Genomic DNA, 18,062 nt, shown 5'->3' with positions numbered 1-18,062 from the left:
GGCCTCTTTTCTTCTTGCATTAATGGTGAAACAAGATCTAGACTGGCTATATTAGAGTTTGGGGCATAATTAAAAAGACAACACACAGCAAAGGGTGGGGGAAGCAGGTTTATTTATAGCAGGAGGGCATGTAGGAAAGAAAAAGGGAGGGCAAAACAAGGAACCTGGGAAAATCAAACGTGGGAGCCAGAAAAGGTGAGGTCCCTGTATAAATTGGTGCTATAATCAGAGCAGAAAAGCTTGCTAGTCAGTGCAGAAATGATCTTCAATTTGTTCAACTCCTCTCAAAATATTTTTTATATAAATTGTTTTGCCCTCACATTTCCATGATATATGGAGCTATGAACTCTAAATTAGTGTTAACAGGAATTGACAAGCACTGCGTTAAAAAATATCAGCCAGCCAGCCAGCCCTACAGGCTTAATTACAGAAGGAGAGCATGATGTGCACAAAAATCCTCTTTCGAAATTTTACCACATGCAGTATAAATAAAAGATTATCTCAGACACTAGCAACCTTACAGATCAAAAGGAAAATAGGAAAGTGACTTTGCTGGCATTTATAATTATTTATCTTCCCTGAATAGTTTTGTCATATTTTGACAGATTCAAATTCCTAATTTTTTGTTGTGGGGAAGCAGCAGCAGTTTCCCTACTTTGTGCATCTTAAACATAGATTCGGGAAATCACTTGGATTAAAATACTGTCATGGGGACTGTTTCCCCAAAATTAGATGAGACCATGCAGTTTTATTCTGCAGCAGACATCTGTTGAGTACCTACTATGCGCAAGTACTATTTCTTGGGTTTTTTTTTTTAAGTGCCCTTTATGATGCCTCTTGCAGGGTTGATATTATTTGTATGTCCTGAGTTTTATGCTTATTTTTTTCTTTTTCAAAAATAAACTCTATTAGTTATAGTCTCACTTTTTTTTTTTTATGGCATGCTCTTATCAACAGGCAATCTGTAAATGCGTTTAGGCTTTGGCTTTGATGTTCAGTCCCTTGCTCATATCCATCCTCTCAGTGGCTGCCATTAGAAAATCCTCTGTGTTTAATTTGTCATTGGGGGCATTGTATGCTGTTATAAGATTAGGTGAGCATGTGATGATTTACTCAGGACATTCTTAATTCACTCCCATTGTCTAGAATAATTAACAACCTCAAAGGCCGCTGGCTGGAAGCCTCAGTTCTTTACCATGTGGGCCCCTCCACAGGGCTGCCTGAGGATCCTCAGAACATGGCAACTGGCCGCCCCCCCACCAGGATCAGTGATGAAGAAGGTGGGGGGAGGGAGGGAAGGAGAGAGACAGAGAGAGAGAGGAGAAGAAGGAGGAGGAGGAGAAGGAGAAAGAGGTAGAAGAGGAGGAGAAGGAGGAGGAGGAGGAAGAGAAGGAGGAGAAGGAGAAAGAGGAAGAAGAGGAGGAGAAGGAGGAGGAGGAAGAGGAGAGGAGGAGGAAGGAGGAGGAGAAGAAGATAGTTCCTTTTTATATGTTAGCCTCTAAACTCTTTCCCAGGCTAGTGTGGGCTGGACATCCTGACTCACTTCTAATGGATCAAGTGGAAGCATTTCTTTTTCTCCTTATATTTTCTTAATTATTTATCTTTTTGAATATTGATGTTGTCCTGTTCAGTACTTGTATCTTCTCTGCTAATTGCATCTTTTAACAAAATAAGAAACCCATTTTTGACTCATTTAATATTCTTTGCTTATATTCAAATGTGTGACATTAAGAACTAACTTTTCTTTTTACATTTCTCAAATATTTGACTCATACTTTAGTTTTCAATCTTTCTAAATCACTTGTTTTAGGAGTGTCTCACATGTAAAGCCTATAGTTTAGATTTGATTTGTGATTGATTCTAAAAAATATTTTTTATTAGGTGAGGTTTGTCTATTTATATTTCCTAATAAGAAGTCATATTGCTTTATACTGCCCTTTCTTTCTTTCTTTCTTTCTTTCTTTCTTTCTTTCTTTCTTTCTTTCTTTCTTTCTTTCTTTCTTTCTATCTTTCACCAAGGATTGAAGGATTGAATGCAAAAACACTTAACCACGAAGCCAAATCCCCAGCACTTTTTATTTTTTATTTTGGCACAGGGTCTTGCTAAGTTGCTGAGGCGTCACTAAGTTGCTTAGCCTGGCTTTGAACCTATGATCCTCCTGCCTCAGCCTCTTGAGCCACTGGGATTAAGGCATTCTCCACTGTGCTTGGCTTATACTGTGTTTTCTATCTTATTGTTTCACAAAATTTATCTATATGCATTTCTTTATCTACTTACTTACTTTTCAAGATATATAGGAACTTTAATGTCTTTAGGATAGTTACCTCCAAATCGTAAGTTTATATGGTAATGAGTCAATTTCTTTAGGAAATATACATTACTTATTTAACAAAGAAAGAAATATACATGTTTATTTTTTCCCATCCTTTCTTCCACCATCCAATTTTTGTGGTTTATTTTATCTTCATAGTGTTCTTCTTTTGTACTTACTATTAGATATACTCTTGCCTATATTGAATAAATTATTAATATTAAATAATATCCTTTAGCAGCTATTCAAGATAAGAAAATAGCGTCACAGGGTTTTGTATAAGAATTTTCATAGTCTTTATTTTCCATCATCTTCTGCCCTTACTCTCCCACTTTATGTTACTTAGTCATGCCTCTGTTTTTGGAGTATATGAATTTACCTTTTGGTCTTTTTTTTTAAGAGTAGAAAGTAGAAGCTTTATTAAGGACAGCAGGAAAGACTTCTCCTTGGAGGAAGAAGGGGACCCAAAAGGTGGAATCTCACCTCTTGGTCTTTGATCTGAATCATACATTTGGTTTAATTTTTAGTATTAATAAACTCAGTGTTCATGTTGACTCTTTTTTCTCATATTTTGATTGGCTGATGTTCGTCCTTTAGGATGTTCCTCAAGAAACGCTCATGAGAATGTTCTCTGAATTCTTACACATTCAAAAGTATTTTGTATCCTGTACTTACACCCAAAGACATCTTCAGTTTTCCTATTTCTTCTTTGAAGACACTGTAGGTGCTACTCTAGTGACTTCTAGCATTGATTGTTACTGTGGAGAAGTCTGAGACAGCACCACAGTTTTTTAATTTAAATATGACTATGCCTAGCTGCACAAAGAATATGGTGGTGATGGTGGTTGTTTTGTAGTTGAACGAATGTCCAAGGATATGTCTCAGTTAGCAGTTCTGCATCAGTTTTCCTTCCAATATTGTATGCTCTTTCTTATGTAGACACAAGTCTTCTTTATTTCAGGAATTTTTTTCTTCAATTTTAAGTAATTGTGATTTAATATTTTCTTCATCAGCAATCCCAAATGTGCACATATTTAATCTCCTTTGTTTTTCCTATATTTCATCTCCCTTTTTTAAATCCTTGTAACTCTTTCTTCATTTTTACTTAATTTGTCCCTCCACCTCATCCCCACTTCTGTCTTCTATGTTCCCTACTATGTTTTGAGAAGCATCTAGTTTTCCAGTTTTACCTTGATTTCTATGATGGTTTTTTCAATCTTTCTCCTGAATTGTTCATACTTCTGTTTTCTCGTGATCTCTTCCCTGAGCTCTTGTATCTCTGATTCATGCTCTTTCTTCACAGAATCCATTTCTAAAATTGATGGCAAAATATTTGGTCATAAGTTTCATCAACTCTGTGAAAACATTATTTCTGGTGCTTGTCTACCACTTGGTTTGCTTTTCTTGTTCTTATATAGATTCTCTGTTGGTTTCTTTTTAGATTTTTTGCCTTTGAAAACTTTTTGAGTTTGTACTTTTCTTTCTCATTTCCCTATTGCCTTTGAGTGATTTCTGAAAAGAGAAGGAAGTGCTGGTTTTATGTCACTGTCTATAAACCGTAGAACAAATCTGTTATGTTCTAGTAAAATGATTATTTGAATATTTTATACAACATGTTAGGACATGTAAAAGTTTGCATATAATATACCATATTTATGGGGCTGGGGCTGGGGCTGGGGCTCAGCTGTCTAGCACCTTCAAGGTGCTGGGTTCTATCCTCAGCACCACATAAATATAAATAAATAAAATAAAAGTATTGTGTCCAACTACAACTAAAAATATTTATACATATAGAAATAATAATAATATAGCATATTACATATGAATTTATAAGGTAGAAATATATTTGGTTACATACTCCTCAAATTTTTATTTATGAGGTAACTAAAAAAGCTTACAGAATGCTGAAGTCAAGAAAATTAAGTGTAAGAAATACCATTATAAAAGCAGATAACTATGGCTTTAGGTAGCAACTCTTTTTTTAGTTATCTTAGATAAATAACACATACTATTCTAGAAGTAATGAATTAAAAAATGATATGAGGAATAATATCTAATAAAAATGTAATAATATCAACATACTTTTGATAATTTTATAGTTCAATAGTATAATATTTTACAAAGCATTTCACACATACTATTTCATTCAATCTTCTAAAATGACTTATTGATGGGAATATTATTATGTCCTATTTACAAATATAAAACATGAAGCCCAGAGAGAATGAGTGACTTATTAAAAGCCACACACAGCTGAATGTCAAATCCTGGTCACTGGAATCTTTGATTGTTGCCTAGGATTCAGGAAGTCATAATATTCCTTGGTAGGATATGGACCCATACAAAAGCAAATTCTATGGTTTAAAACTTGTGCTGAACCACAGAACCTTCCTAGTCAAACCACATTCAATCTTGAATTCTTTGTTTATTTTAATGAAATAAGAGCAGAGAGAGACGTCACCTCCTTCAAATACTTGAAGCAATTTTTTTTAATTTTTTGTACCGGGGATTGAATACTGGGACACTCAACCACCAAGCCACATCCCCAGCCTTATTTTGTATTTTATTTTAGAGACAGGGTCTCACTGAGTTGCTTAGTGCCTCATCGTTGCTGAGGCTGGCTTTGAATTCACAATCCTCCTGTCTCAGCCTCCTTAGCCACTGGGATTACAGGTGTGTGCCACTGCGCTCAGCTCTTGAGGCAATCTTTTACACATTTCTTAGCGTGGCTCCACAGCACAGAGAAGCAGAGGTGTTTTCTTTCTGTTTATTTGATCAATATATGTATTCTAGGCAGGAAACTGGACCTAAGCAGATTTCAGAATGAGATCTGAAAAACAGTTTAATGCTCTTTGTTATCTTACTCATTTTATTTTCAATTTGTTCAGTGTTCAGATGACCAGTGTCTTGGTATCTAGTCAATTATTATTTGAGAGTACATCAAATAATCATCAGTTAAAATGTCAGGATAGCTTCATTCTTCTAAAATGAACTGCTTCTTCCATAACTCATTCTGATGCTGGGTGGTCAGATGCTAGGCAATCAAATAATTGAAACTTCTATCACTCCTAAATGTAGCTTAGGCACAGCCAAGTGTGTAACATTTTACTGATTTATTAGTACATCAGAATATGTGTGTGTGTGTGTGTGTGTGTGTGTGTGTGTAGGTTGGGGAAGGCAAAAGATAATGTGAATAAATTGGCTGTGCCCAAAGATTTCAAAAGATGTATAAACAATGTTTTTTGATAGATGTCATCTAATAACTATAACCAATTCTGTTTTAAATTTATGAACTCATAACTGCTTGAATAAGGTTATTTTTATTATAAGCAAAAGAACTCCAATCCCTGGTAACCACCAGATTTCTCTCCAATAAATATTTATAACTAATATTGAAAACAGAGAAGGTGTTGATTTTCTAAATAAATTCTAGGCTTTGGAATCTCCCCTTGAAAAACAATCTTGTTTAGCAATTTGGGTTGTAGCTCAGCGGTAGAGCGCTGGCCTAGCAAGTGTGAGGCCCCGGGTTCGATCCTTAGCACCACATATAAATAAAAAGAAAGGTATTGTGTTCGACTACAATTAAAAAGTAAATATTTTTTTTAAAAAAAAGAAAGAAAAGAAAAAAATCTTGTTTAGAAAGTGTTCATTTTTTTTTTACTGTTAAAAGATAAATCTAAGCCAAACTACAAGAAGAGAAGAGGAAGAAAAGAAGGAAGTAAGGGAGGGAGGGAGAACAGGAGGGAGAAAAGGAGAAAATGTGATTGGGAAATATGTATTCATGTGTTTAGGATTTCATGTGAAACTAAAAGTTGAGAAGAGGGTTTTTTTTTTTAAATATGAAATTACCATCCTGCTTTCTGCACCTAATTCTACAGGCCCTAAAATGGCTAATTAAAACTTAACTGTATTGCTTAGTTAATTTGGTTGACAGTTAACCCTGGGGAATATTTTGACAGTTAATTATATACGTTGACAGTTTTTATATGGTGGGTATAAATTTAGAATGATGTAACTATAAAATCCCACCCCAGCAACCAAATTTTTGTTCATATGAACGTCCAGATTAATCTTAATCAGTGGTAAGAAATGTAATTGGGCTGTTTTGATCTGTAATTATTCCTACAGTACTTCAAAGAGCTTGTAATTCTTGTGAATTGTTTTTCTGCTGCAACATAATCTACAAAAAGGTGTAGATTTCAAAAAAGGGCATATTAGTGAATAAATTAAATATCTCTCTCCCCCTCTCTCTCCTCCCACACACACATTTTAGATTTCTATTCACCTTCATGTTTTATTCAATTTCAGATTCTTAATAAATGACTTTACTGAGTCCAAAAACTTGGTAAGTTAAAAATATGATAGAGATTCATACCAAAGGAATTTATGGTCTAATTGGGGAGTCAAGGCATTGAAGATATAAAATAATCAAGGAACCAAATTAAGTGCCAAAATACATGGGGCTTTGGAGGCAGAGTTAAAGTGAGTTCTTCCAATTCAAGGAGGATGTGAGGCTGTAGGGATTAGAGGAATTAGTTAGGAACCCAGACATGGGAAACAGAAAGCAATGACTTATTGGGGGAAGACAGGGAAGTCTTCACCAAGAATATAATGTCTAATTTTGGAATTTTCAAATGGTGGTTGTACTAATTTACATTCCCACCCAAAGTGTGCAAGAGCTCCCTTTTCTCCTCACCAGCTCTCACCTTCTGTCTTTTTTTTAAGACAGCCAGTCTTACTGGAGTAAGGGACAGCTCACTGTGATTTCCTTTTACATTTCCTTGGTGATAGTAATGTTCAGCATATTTCCATTATTATATACATTTTTTTATGGTTTTAGTATATTAGTTTAAAAACATTTAGAAGTATCTTTTTAAAAGAGTATGATGCCTGAGATAAGTTTTAAAAACAAAGAGTTTGTCAAGAGGAAGGAGGAGGGCAGAATACGAGTCACAGGCAGAAAGAAAACACTTTAAAATGCTAAGGAGCTCAGTCTTTTCTTATGAACTGCAGAGCAATTGGAGTTTTTCAGTGAGAGAAGGCCATGGCCAGGGCTGAGTCTGGAAAGATCTTCTGAAGTCAGAATCCAGAGAAGGACTGTGTTGGAGAAAGGAAACTGCTTCATGAGTGTCACAGACCACTGGACCCGCACTGAAGAAACCCCTGGAGGCGAAAGTTAGATCCCCAGGCCTCTGGATCAACAGACTCCTTACTATTTTACTTATTCCTTACTAATTCTGAACAGTTGTTTTGTAAGGTAAAACCAAAGACAGATTTTAAGTGATTACTTTCTTCAGAATTACAGGTGACTCCCTGTCACCATCTACTTGGTGGGGACTGTGGTTTCCAAGTCAAATCAATAAATATTTGCAGAGTAGGACCCTGTGGTCAACCCTGGGAAGCAACTACTTCTGTGTCACACAAAGAGCACTCCAGCCCTTGGGAATGGGAACCAAAGCTGCCTGGACTAGCAAACCTCCTGCACTATATGAAGCGTCCTTTGTGCAGCCTGTACAGGAGAGAAAAAAAATCACCGTGTCTCCTGTCACCCAGTGAGTTCCATCCAGCTGCCCCTACCAGTGAATTAAGTGTAAATAAATAAACACAACCAAGCTCACTGGTCACCTTTAGTGCCTTCCATTAATCAGAGTAATAAGGTGTTTTTTTTTCTTTTTTTCTGAAGAGTTCACTGATGCTATAGAAAGAAAAATGGTGACATGAGGTCAGTTTAGCACCAACCCTATGACACTCTGTCAATACAATATTGGCAATTCAGTTATAGTGAAAGATAAGGCATTATTTAGCTGTTAAGAGTTAGTAAACAGACTATTTATGACATTATCTGCCATCAATCAGAACCCAAGCCAACAAGATAACAGCTGCCTAATAATTCTCCTGAAGAGACCTAAAATGGTTCCTCCCTCCCCCTTTCTCTCTGTCTCTCTCAGAAAATTTTATAATATTTGAAGCTGATGAATGTGGGAATTTATTAACAGGAAATGAAAACTGATAGGTATTTAACATTTAATGTGAAATAATCTACTGTAACATAAAAAATCCAAAATAATACTAACAGTTTTAATTGTCCCTAGTAATTAAACTGTCACCGTGGTCATTAAAAAGATAGGTGGATAGTAAGTTATTGACACAAGCTCTTCAAATAAAGTAGGTTAATTTTAAACCTAAATCTAACTTAAATTGAATGATTGCCTGCCGAGGCCACCCCTCTCTTTGTGTGTGTGTGTGTGTGTGTGCGCACGTGCGCGCACATACGCTCACACATCAAAATCTGTTTCTCCAGAATTACAAAAAACTGTTTCTTCAGAATTAGGGATACACCCCAAATCACCAAGTCAGTATCTGATAATAAAAATTCCTGGTAATCAAACCTTCACTTTTACAAAAGGGAAAGGATTATTTAATATATAGTGAGAGAATGTAGGTTAGCTACTTGGGAAATTGTGTATGTGTGTAGTGTGTGAACGTGTGTGTTCATCTGATATCACATATCTAAATAAACTATGGATGGATTCAAATTTTTTAAAATATAGCAAACAGAATTTTAAAAATATACAGTTGAATATATCTCAAATCTCCCGAGGAGAAAAAAAAATATCTGTATCTATCCTGCCTCCCTTTCTACCCTCACCGTCCACTTTTCCCCACTGAGTGCCTTTCCATCCTGATAAAATTCCAACTTCCCTCTAAACATCAGGATGTTTCACACTGACTAGCTAACCTCTAGTCCCTGGAGGTTTGGTGTGTGCATTATCTTCCCCAGGATGATGGCCTTGTCTTCTCCACCTTACCCATCTCTGCCTTCTAAAGTTTGGATCAAAGGTCCGCCTTCCATAGATCCCAGACCCTAAACAGTACATTCACCCAGCATAGTTTGTTGAGTAGTCTCCTCTCCCCACTGAGCTGCATGTAACTTCTGGGATATATCAACATTCTGTATGTACAAGGGTTATATCTCTCCATTGGTCACCTTGTCTATTCCTGTCTTAATCCTACACTGTATGAATCGTCATGGTTTATAACAAACCTTGACAGGGTGGGTCTCTCTCCTCTATTTTGTTTTCAATATACTTTTGCGATGTTCAGCATTCCTTTCCTTGAACATGGGATAGCTCTGTTTATTTAGGTCTAATGTTTTAGTTATCTGCATATATGCACTCCTAATGTTTTACTAGATATGTTCCTAAATACTGTTTAGGTTGTTATTGTTGTTTTACTGTTATAAAGATAATCATTTTCTGAGTTATGTTTTCTATTTCTCATTAACATATAAAAATGCAATTGATTTTTGTATATTATATCCTGCAGTCTTGCTAAATTCTCTTAATGTTTCTAATAATTTGTCCATTTTTGGATTAATCTAGGCAAACAATCATAATCTATAAATAATGATTATTTTATTTCTCCCTTCCTAATTCTTATCCCCTTACTTTCTTTCTCTTCTTTCCATACTCCTAGGATCCCTAACATAATTTATTTGAAGTAGAGGTAATGGACACTTTTGCTCCAATTTTTAAAAAAGTATTTTCAGCATTTCCCCATTAAAAATTTTGTTTTTTGATGAGAAAAGCTAAAGATCTAATGTACAACGTGAAACTATAATTAATAATAGTGTATCATATTCATTTTCTAAATGAGTAAACTATAGCTACTCTTACCCCAGGGGAGAAAATGGTTAACTATGTGACATGATGGATATGTTCTTTTGTTTCATTATAGTATCATACATATATATATATATATATATATATATATAATATACATATAAAATGTATGTGTATATATGTATACTACATATACACATGTAATATATGTGTGTATATGTATATCCTGATATCATGTTGTATATCTTAAATATACACAATAAAATTTATTTTCTAAAAAAATTACAAACTGAGGGAGCAAAAAGTGGCAGATTAGAGAAGATTGCTTTCCTGGTCACTCTGTGGTATGAAACTAAGATCACAGACACACAGCTCCTCAACAAGGTAAGAGAGGGGATTTTTTCTAGGAAATAACTCTGGACATTCAAGACAGACCAGGGAGTCAGTGGTTAGATAGAACAAAATAAAAGTGATCCCAGGGATTCTGTTGCTGGCAGTAGCACCGGCAGGAGAGATCTCTGCTACACTAAAATTGTTGAGCAGTACTTCAATTAAAGGAACCCCAAAATTTTGGAGGTCTGAGGTGTGTAAATACAGAGATCAAAGTTTAAAGACACTGCACAATTAACGGGTGTCTTGTGCAACAATATTTTGCAAAGAGGAAAGGGAGGAAACCACATCTCTCCTGGCAACCAGGGAAATCAGAGGAAGGAAACATTTTTTTCAGCTCCAGCACCAGGGATTGGCAGCCAGGAAACCCTAACAGCTGTCCCTAGCCCAAAGAACAGGTTTAGCAAATCCACAACACATAGCACAGTGTGTGTCTAAGAGACCAGAGGAAAATTAAAAGTGGAGCAGGGTTTCCATAAGGGATAACTGGTCGGGAAATTACAGCCAGTTTCCCCCATTCCCTCTCCAAAAGAACCACTTGTGCAATCAGCTGCTTGAAAGTATGGCTGCAAAGAGGTGCCTGGCCTAGAATTGGGAAAGGCGGGGAGGAAATCACTGAGTTTGGAAACTGAACCCCAGAGTCCTAAAAACACACAGTTCACACATGTTGGAGGGGAATGAGAATTGACACCCCCACCCCCACTGCATGAGTGAAACCTAGGGGTTTTTCCTGGGGACAGTCTTCCAGTGAGGCCCAGTGTCTGCTCAGCCGGGGAAGCGCACCAATTTAAAAACTTCAAACCAATCCATGGAAGCATTTGGAAACTAACAAAGCCTAAATCCATCCCTGTCTGCAGGAATTTCCATCACTCCAGCAACCCCAACTGTCACACCTGAAGCAATTCCCTAATATTTCAGCAAGATCCTCTACTTTATTGCATTTTTCATTTTTAAAAAATTCTTATTTTTTTTTATTTGTTATATTCATTGTTCAGGTGTGACCTGAATGATTCATTGACACTTAAACATGTTCAGTCCTGTTGTTTTTGTTTGTTTGTTTTGATTTGATTTGATTTGATTTGACTTGTTTGGTTGGGTTTTCTGTTTGTTTCTCATCCCTAACATTTTTTAAGGCACTTTTTTCTCATAGATCAACAGTTTGAGGACTAAGATGTTTAATTAGAACATAGCAGTTTTGTTCTTGTAGTCTTACTTTTTATTTTTACTATTATTTTGTTAATTTTTATTCTATAGCATTTTTCTCTCACCTGTTTTCCTTGATTCTCTTCCCCTCTTTTCCTTTGCTAACAGCCAACTTTACTGATCTATCACTCATTCTCTATTTTCTACTTCTATTTTCTCTCCCCTTCCCTCACAAGCATCACTTCCTAAATTACTTCTTTTCTATCCCTATTCACAACTTAAAATTGTAAATCAGTACGTAAACCTACTTTATGGACCATGAGCAATAACTGAACATATCATCTCTGTTTATTGTGACAATTAATATAGTGTAGACCAAAGCAGGAACTATGTGGTTTGATGCTGTAAACTGTTTGCATTGGTGGAGTTATTATCTGTCTTCCTCTAAACTGTGAGGTATTGGAAACCTTCCGAGTTCCTATAAGTCCACAGGGTAGAAACTCTACTGCCTCAAAACCATACAAATGAGTAGACCCCCCCACACACACACACACATATGAAAAAGCAAGGGAAAAAATTGCTTCAAACAAACCAACATAATTCAATAACAGAATCTATCAACACCACAGTAGAAGAAATGACTGAGAAGGAGCTTAGAATGCTCATCGTTAAATTGATCTGCAAGGTCAGAGACAATGTAAGGGAGAAAATATAGGAGACAAAAAATCACTTCAATAAAGAGAGAGAGAGAGATTCTGAGGTAGAGGGGAGAGCAGAAATCCATAAAATTAAGGTATCAATAAAACTAATTAAAAATTCATTGGAAGGCATCACCAGCAGACTAGACCAATTGGAAGACAGAGTTTCAGGCAATGAAGACAAAATATATAATCTAGAAAATAAAGCTGATTATGAAGATAAAATGTTAAAAGAACATGAATACAACTTCCCAGAAATATGGGATACCATGAAAAGACCAAACTTAGATTTATTGGGATAGACAAAGGCTCAGAGATACAAACCAAAGGAACGCACAATCTTTTCAATGAAATAATATCTGAAAATATCCCAGACTTTGGGAAGGAAGTGGAAAACCAAATATAGGAGACTTACATACAAAATTACAATAGAAATATACCAAGTCATGTTATTATGAAAATGTCCATATATAAACAATGGAATATTACTCGGTAATAAAGAAGAATGAAATTATGGCATTTGCTGGTAAAAGGCTAGAACTGGAGAATATCATGCTAAGTGAAATAAGCCAGTCCCAAAAAATCAAAGGCAGAATATCCTCTCTGATATGTGGATGCTAACCCACAACAAAGCAGATAAAGATTATAAGTTCATTGGACTAGACAAAGGAGAATGAAGGAAGAGAGGGGAGTTGGGAGTAGGAAAGACAGTAGAATGAATCAGACATCTTTCCTATCTGCATATATAAATTCATAACCAGTGTATCTCCACATCATGTATGACCATAATAATGGGATCCTAATTAGAACAAGTTATACTTATTCTATGTATGTATGATATTTCAAAATATACTCTACTCTCTTGTGAAAATTATACACACACACACACACACACACACACACACACTTCCTTTAAGTGAAAATTCTCAAATTAATTGTATGTTGAGTATTTTAATCAACTCTTTTGCTGCTGTGACTAAAAGATCTGATCAGAACAATTGTAGGGGAGAAAAAGTTTATTTCAGGGCTCTAGGTTTCATATGACTTATTTATTGAAAGCCAGCTCTATTCCTCAGGGCTTCAGGTGAAGCTGAACCTCATGATGAAAGAACATGGCAGAGGGAAGCAGCTTCCATCATGATCCAGAAGCAGAGAGAAAGAGAGAGACTCCACCCTCCAGGTACAAAATATATACCAATTAACTACCTCCTCCAGCCACACCCCACCTGCCTCCAGTTACCACTCAGTTCATCCCACCAAACAATAACAATTGCTTTGCTAGCAAAAGAGAAACCTAGAGGACTCCTGTCCCAGAGGGGGTCAAGGATTTTTAAAAGAGGTGATTCAAAGGCTACATTTCACTGTGTTTTGTTAGAGTTGCAATTCACTTGTTAATTTGGGAGATAGTCATTTCTGACATCTTCGGGTGCCATCCTCACAGTCTGAATTGCTTCATTCCAGTGGTGGGTGTGTGCTCAAGGACAGATAAATCTGCCTAGAATGGGGGTGGGGGGCAAGAGGGGTAATCCTCTTTCCTCTGAAATTAGGAAGGGGAGAGATTAGGAGGAGGAGGGAGAGAGGAAGAGAAAGAAACATGTACTTTTAAAAATTAGTCTCAGTGGCAGAGCAGCATAAAATGGACCACTGTTACAAGGATATGCCCCCTCCAGCCACACACACCCCCCCAATTAACACCCAATTAATATATTCAACCTAGGATAGATTATTAGGTTACAGCTCTCACAATCCAATCATTTGATCTCCAAACATTCATGCATCAATACAGGAGCTTTTGGGAACCACCTATAGTCAAACCATAACTAATTTTTAAAAACCTGGCCATTTCAGCCTCCTTGAAAATTTGGGTGAATCTGTCCCTAATATATGTGCTGTAATGTTGGGGGCAAAAATAAAAGTAGAACCTCCCATATTCTAAGTCTAAAGACTTTAAAATTGTAAATCAATCCTAAAACTGGCAATATAAAATAAATTTTTTGAAAAGTACATCTCCATAAAAAACAGAGAAAATTATGGCTCTTCCGTAACTGAAATTTGATGTTATTGCACATATCTGGGCATTATTTGAATAGGCTGGTGTGGTTTGATTGAGAAATAAAATGAGGACTTACAAAAGCCATAGGTTATCATTCATTGTCTTCCCTAAAATTTCATTTTTTGCCTTTATTTCCAAAACATTATTAATCACACTGTTGCAACAAAGATGTTCATATAATTTGTATTTCATAATACTAATGATCTAAAATATTTAAAGCAATTGCAATTGCATTCAAAATATAGATGGAAACCTAAGGCATCAAAATTTAATTCAAATTCATTTCAAAAAACTTATATTTTCAAATGTGATCTTTGAAAATTGTATTAAATTGCACATATTTGTAGAATTTAAATTTGTAATTCTAGTACTAAATATCTTTCTAGTTTTTTTTTAATTATGGCTTAGAATTTTTATTAAAAATGTCTAAATGACGTTAAAGTTAGTCAAACAATGTGAATTCATCCAGGATTCTAGGTAACCAAAGTATTCTATGACTGAGAGAACAAACTTGATTTATTCCATATGTTACGTAGATTGCTTGCCATTTGGCCCCTTGCTCTTTTCCCTATGTATATAAGAATATATGTTTTCAAGTAATTTGACTTATATGTATCGTAACTACAAATGGTTCAAGGTAAGAACACATTACTTTAAATATTTACACATTTCATATCCAAGTTCATTCTTTTTAAAATATACTAATTACCTTACATTATTCTTAATAGCAGGTTTTTAAATTTAACCTTCCCAGTCTAAAATAGCTTCCTCTACTACACTTTCCTTTTAAATTACAAGACACACCCAATTTGAGTTCAGAAAATAGAGGTCTATTATAAGTATTAAATCCTTGCATATGACTTACTTAAACCAAATATTCTTAGAAACTCAAACCCAGAGTACAACAGACACTAGTATGACAATATGTAAAAACGTGGATGTGTAACCGATGTGATTCTGCAATCTGTATACGGGGTAAAAATGGGAGTTCATAAACCACTTGAATCAAATGTATGAAATATGATATGTCAAGAACTATGTAACGTTTTGAACAACTAATAATAAAAAAAACATTCAATGTAATAATAATAATAATAATAATGAAGTGTATCAGGATAATTTAGTAATCTTTCTAGTTTCTAACATAATTAGTAGATACCACAGCTCACATGTGGTATGTTAAACCTGTTCAACTCCAAGACTACAAACCCCCCACATGTACTGTTTACTGATCCCAGAGAAAGAACTTGGAGGATCCCAAAGAAAGAACCTACAGGGGAGGTTGCACGCACGCTGTACAGATGGATTTCTTCAGATGTTTTATGAGTAGATTCTTTCACTTCATAACCAAGGTTTGATCCTCAGCTAAAGATTAGAGATAAGGGAAATGAACAACTTCTCCTCTCCATTATCACACTTTTTAGAGCCCTTCTTATCTCACTGCCTGGAATGACAAGCTTTCCTAGGCAATGACTAGTGTTTACTCCCCATCCCAACAAACCTGTAGATCTCTGAATGGAAGGGTATCAACAAATTGTTTAACACTGGAAATTTTTCTCTACAGCTGTGGGCATCTCTTGCAAACACTGTGCTAATTTGTGAGTCCCTCTAGAACCAAAAGTTGGAACACAAAGAGAATTTTTAAAAAGATAACATAAGAATAATGAGCAATATTTCATTGTGAGAGGACCTTCTGCATTTATCCTGAATGAAAAGATTTAATAAGTCGATTCCTTTATCTTTTCTTTTATCTAAATGTTTCCACTCCTCAAATTCTCTCTACCTCCCCAAGCAGTACCTATCCCCAGCCTCATAATGTCACAACCTTTGAACTTCATCATTTGGTGCTCAGATGTTGTACAGCACAAGTGTTTATTTGGGACTTTAATAGCGTTAATTGAGAGAGTGGTTATGTAAAATATGGTGATGTCACCCTAGTGCTGAGTGCATATCTTGTGTGTATGTGTATGTGTGTGTGTGTGTTTATAGTGTTTATAATATAAGGGACTTTATTAAGTCTGATATGCAGGACAGGACCCTCTTTCCCTTGAGTATCATGCAAGGGTAGTACCAGGTCAGCTTTCCCTTCCCTGCCAGCCAAGGCCAAATATAAAAAGTAAAATTGTCCTTGGGTAACCAACCCACTGCCTGCTACTAGCCTACTGCAGCTCTGTCTCACTGTAGCTCAGATTTTGTTTGTTTGTTTGTTTGTTTATTTTCTATCTGAAAGATAGAAATCTTTATTTTTAATTTTTTGGGAAAACTGAAGTTTTAATAGAAATACGGGAATCATTAGAGATTTTTCCTACCTTCTGTGTGACGAACAGAATCTCCAATAGTACGTCCTGTCTAGGGTTTAATTTTCGAACCCTGAACTGTTGTGCAGTCAAGGGTTCCTTTGAGAACCTAGCCAGCCATCAGAAGTGGAGCTTACTATGTTGACATTTTCTCTGTTGCCATATCTTCATGGGGATTACAAACTCCTGGAGCCTGAGGTAGTGTGTTATTTGTTTCTGAACCCACCACAATATCTGGTATGCCATACATACTTAATATTTATTGAAATAAAATGACTATGGAAGTCACAAAAGAAAGGACAGGTTTGACTTTATAATAATGAAAAATTCTGTATGTCAATAAAATTCCCAAGAGCCTCAGGAAAATATCTGCAGCAAATATTGCAGAAAGCTATCATCTTTAGGATATAAAGAGTTCACACAAATAGATGAGGAAATTAAACACCTTTAACTCACACAGGTAAATGGACAAAGTACCTAAAAGACAATTCTCCAAAGAGGAAATGCTATTAGAAATTCACTGCAAAGCTGATACAATGCCTTCAAAACAGTTTAACAGTCAAAAGTCTCAAACTACTCCCTTCATTTGGCTTAATAATTCTACAGCCAAATTATCTATCTGAATGAATCATAAACTTTGGAGAAGAAAATCTTATTTATTCAACAAATATAGTAAGACTTTTCTTTTTCTAGCTCATAGAATGTTCTTAACTTTCCTTGCTGGGGACCAGAGTGAGAGGAATTAGGCAGAGAGACAGAATCCAGAAGAATTCAGAGTTAACTCGATTACTGGAGAATTATAAAGCACCTGATGTTTGCCTGCTATTTGGTTTCATGCTGCCCTCTGTGTAAGAGGGACCCCACATCCCTCTAGCAGTATTCACACCTGTGCCTTATCAAAACCTAGAAAGAAATTCTCCATGGTCACACAGGTTGGAATGCAAAAGGTCTTCATTTTAATCCAATGAAAACTGAGAACTCTGCCCAGGAGCATTGACAGCATTGCATGAACATTTATTGTTAGCATTACAACAGAGAAGTAATCATTCTTGTAGAATTTTGATTCCAAGTAGCTTTGATCCCCTTGGAAAAATGAGGCTTCAATTCAAGTCAAATGGCCACAAGATAGTATTAGAAGAAAGGTCAAAATGTCTCAATTTGCCCAACCAGATTCCAGGTCACTTTATGGAGCAGAAGCTCTCTGCCCAGGTAGACCCTCCTGGGTGATAATTAATACAAATGATTTTCCCTGGGATGATGGTCTCATAGAACCTGAAAATTAACAGCAGGTACCTAGCTGTCCATCAAGAAGCACTAATGCGCCATGCTGCCACCTGCCATCAGAAAAGCTTTTTACCACCACCCAGCCACTTGTCATTTCTCTACAGAATGCACTCAGCTGGATCAGCCTGTAATACACCAACGTGATTTCAACTAAACTACAGAGCTAAATACCAGAGGAGTAGGGCACTTGGAGCAGAGAAGAAAGAGAATGAAAATAACTGTCATTACCTCCCTAAACTTCAACAACAATGAAAGAGCCCTCT

The sequence above is a fragment of the Urocitellus parryii genome, chromosome 6 (genome assembly GCF_045843805.1).
Source record: "Urocitellus parryii isolate mUroPar1 chromosome 6, mUroPar1.hap1, whole genome shotgun sequence".
Classification (NCBI taxonomy): domain Eukaryota; kingdom Metazoa; phylum Chordata; class Mammalia; order Rodentia; family Sciuridae; genus Urocitellus; species Urocitellus parryii.
This window is presented reverse-complemented; position numbering follows the sequence as displayed.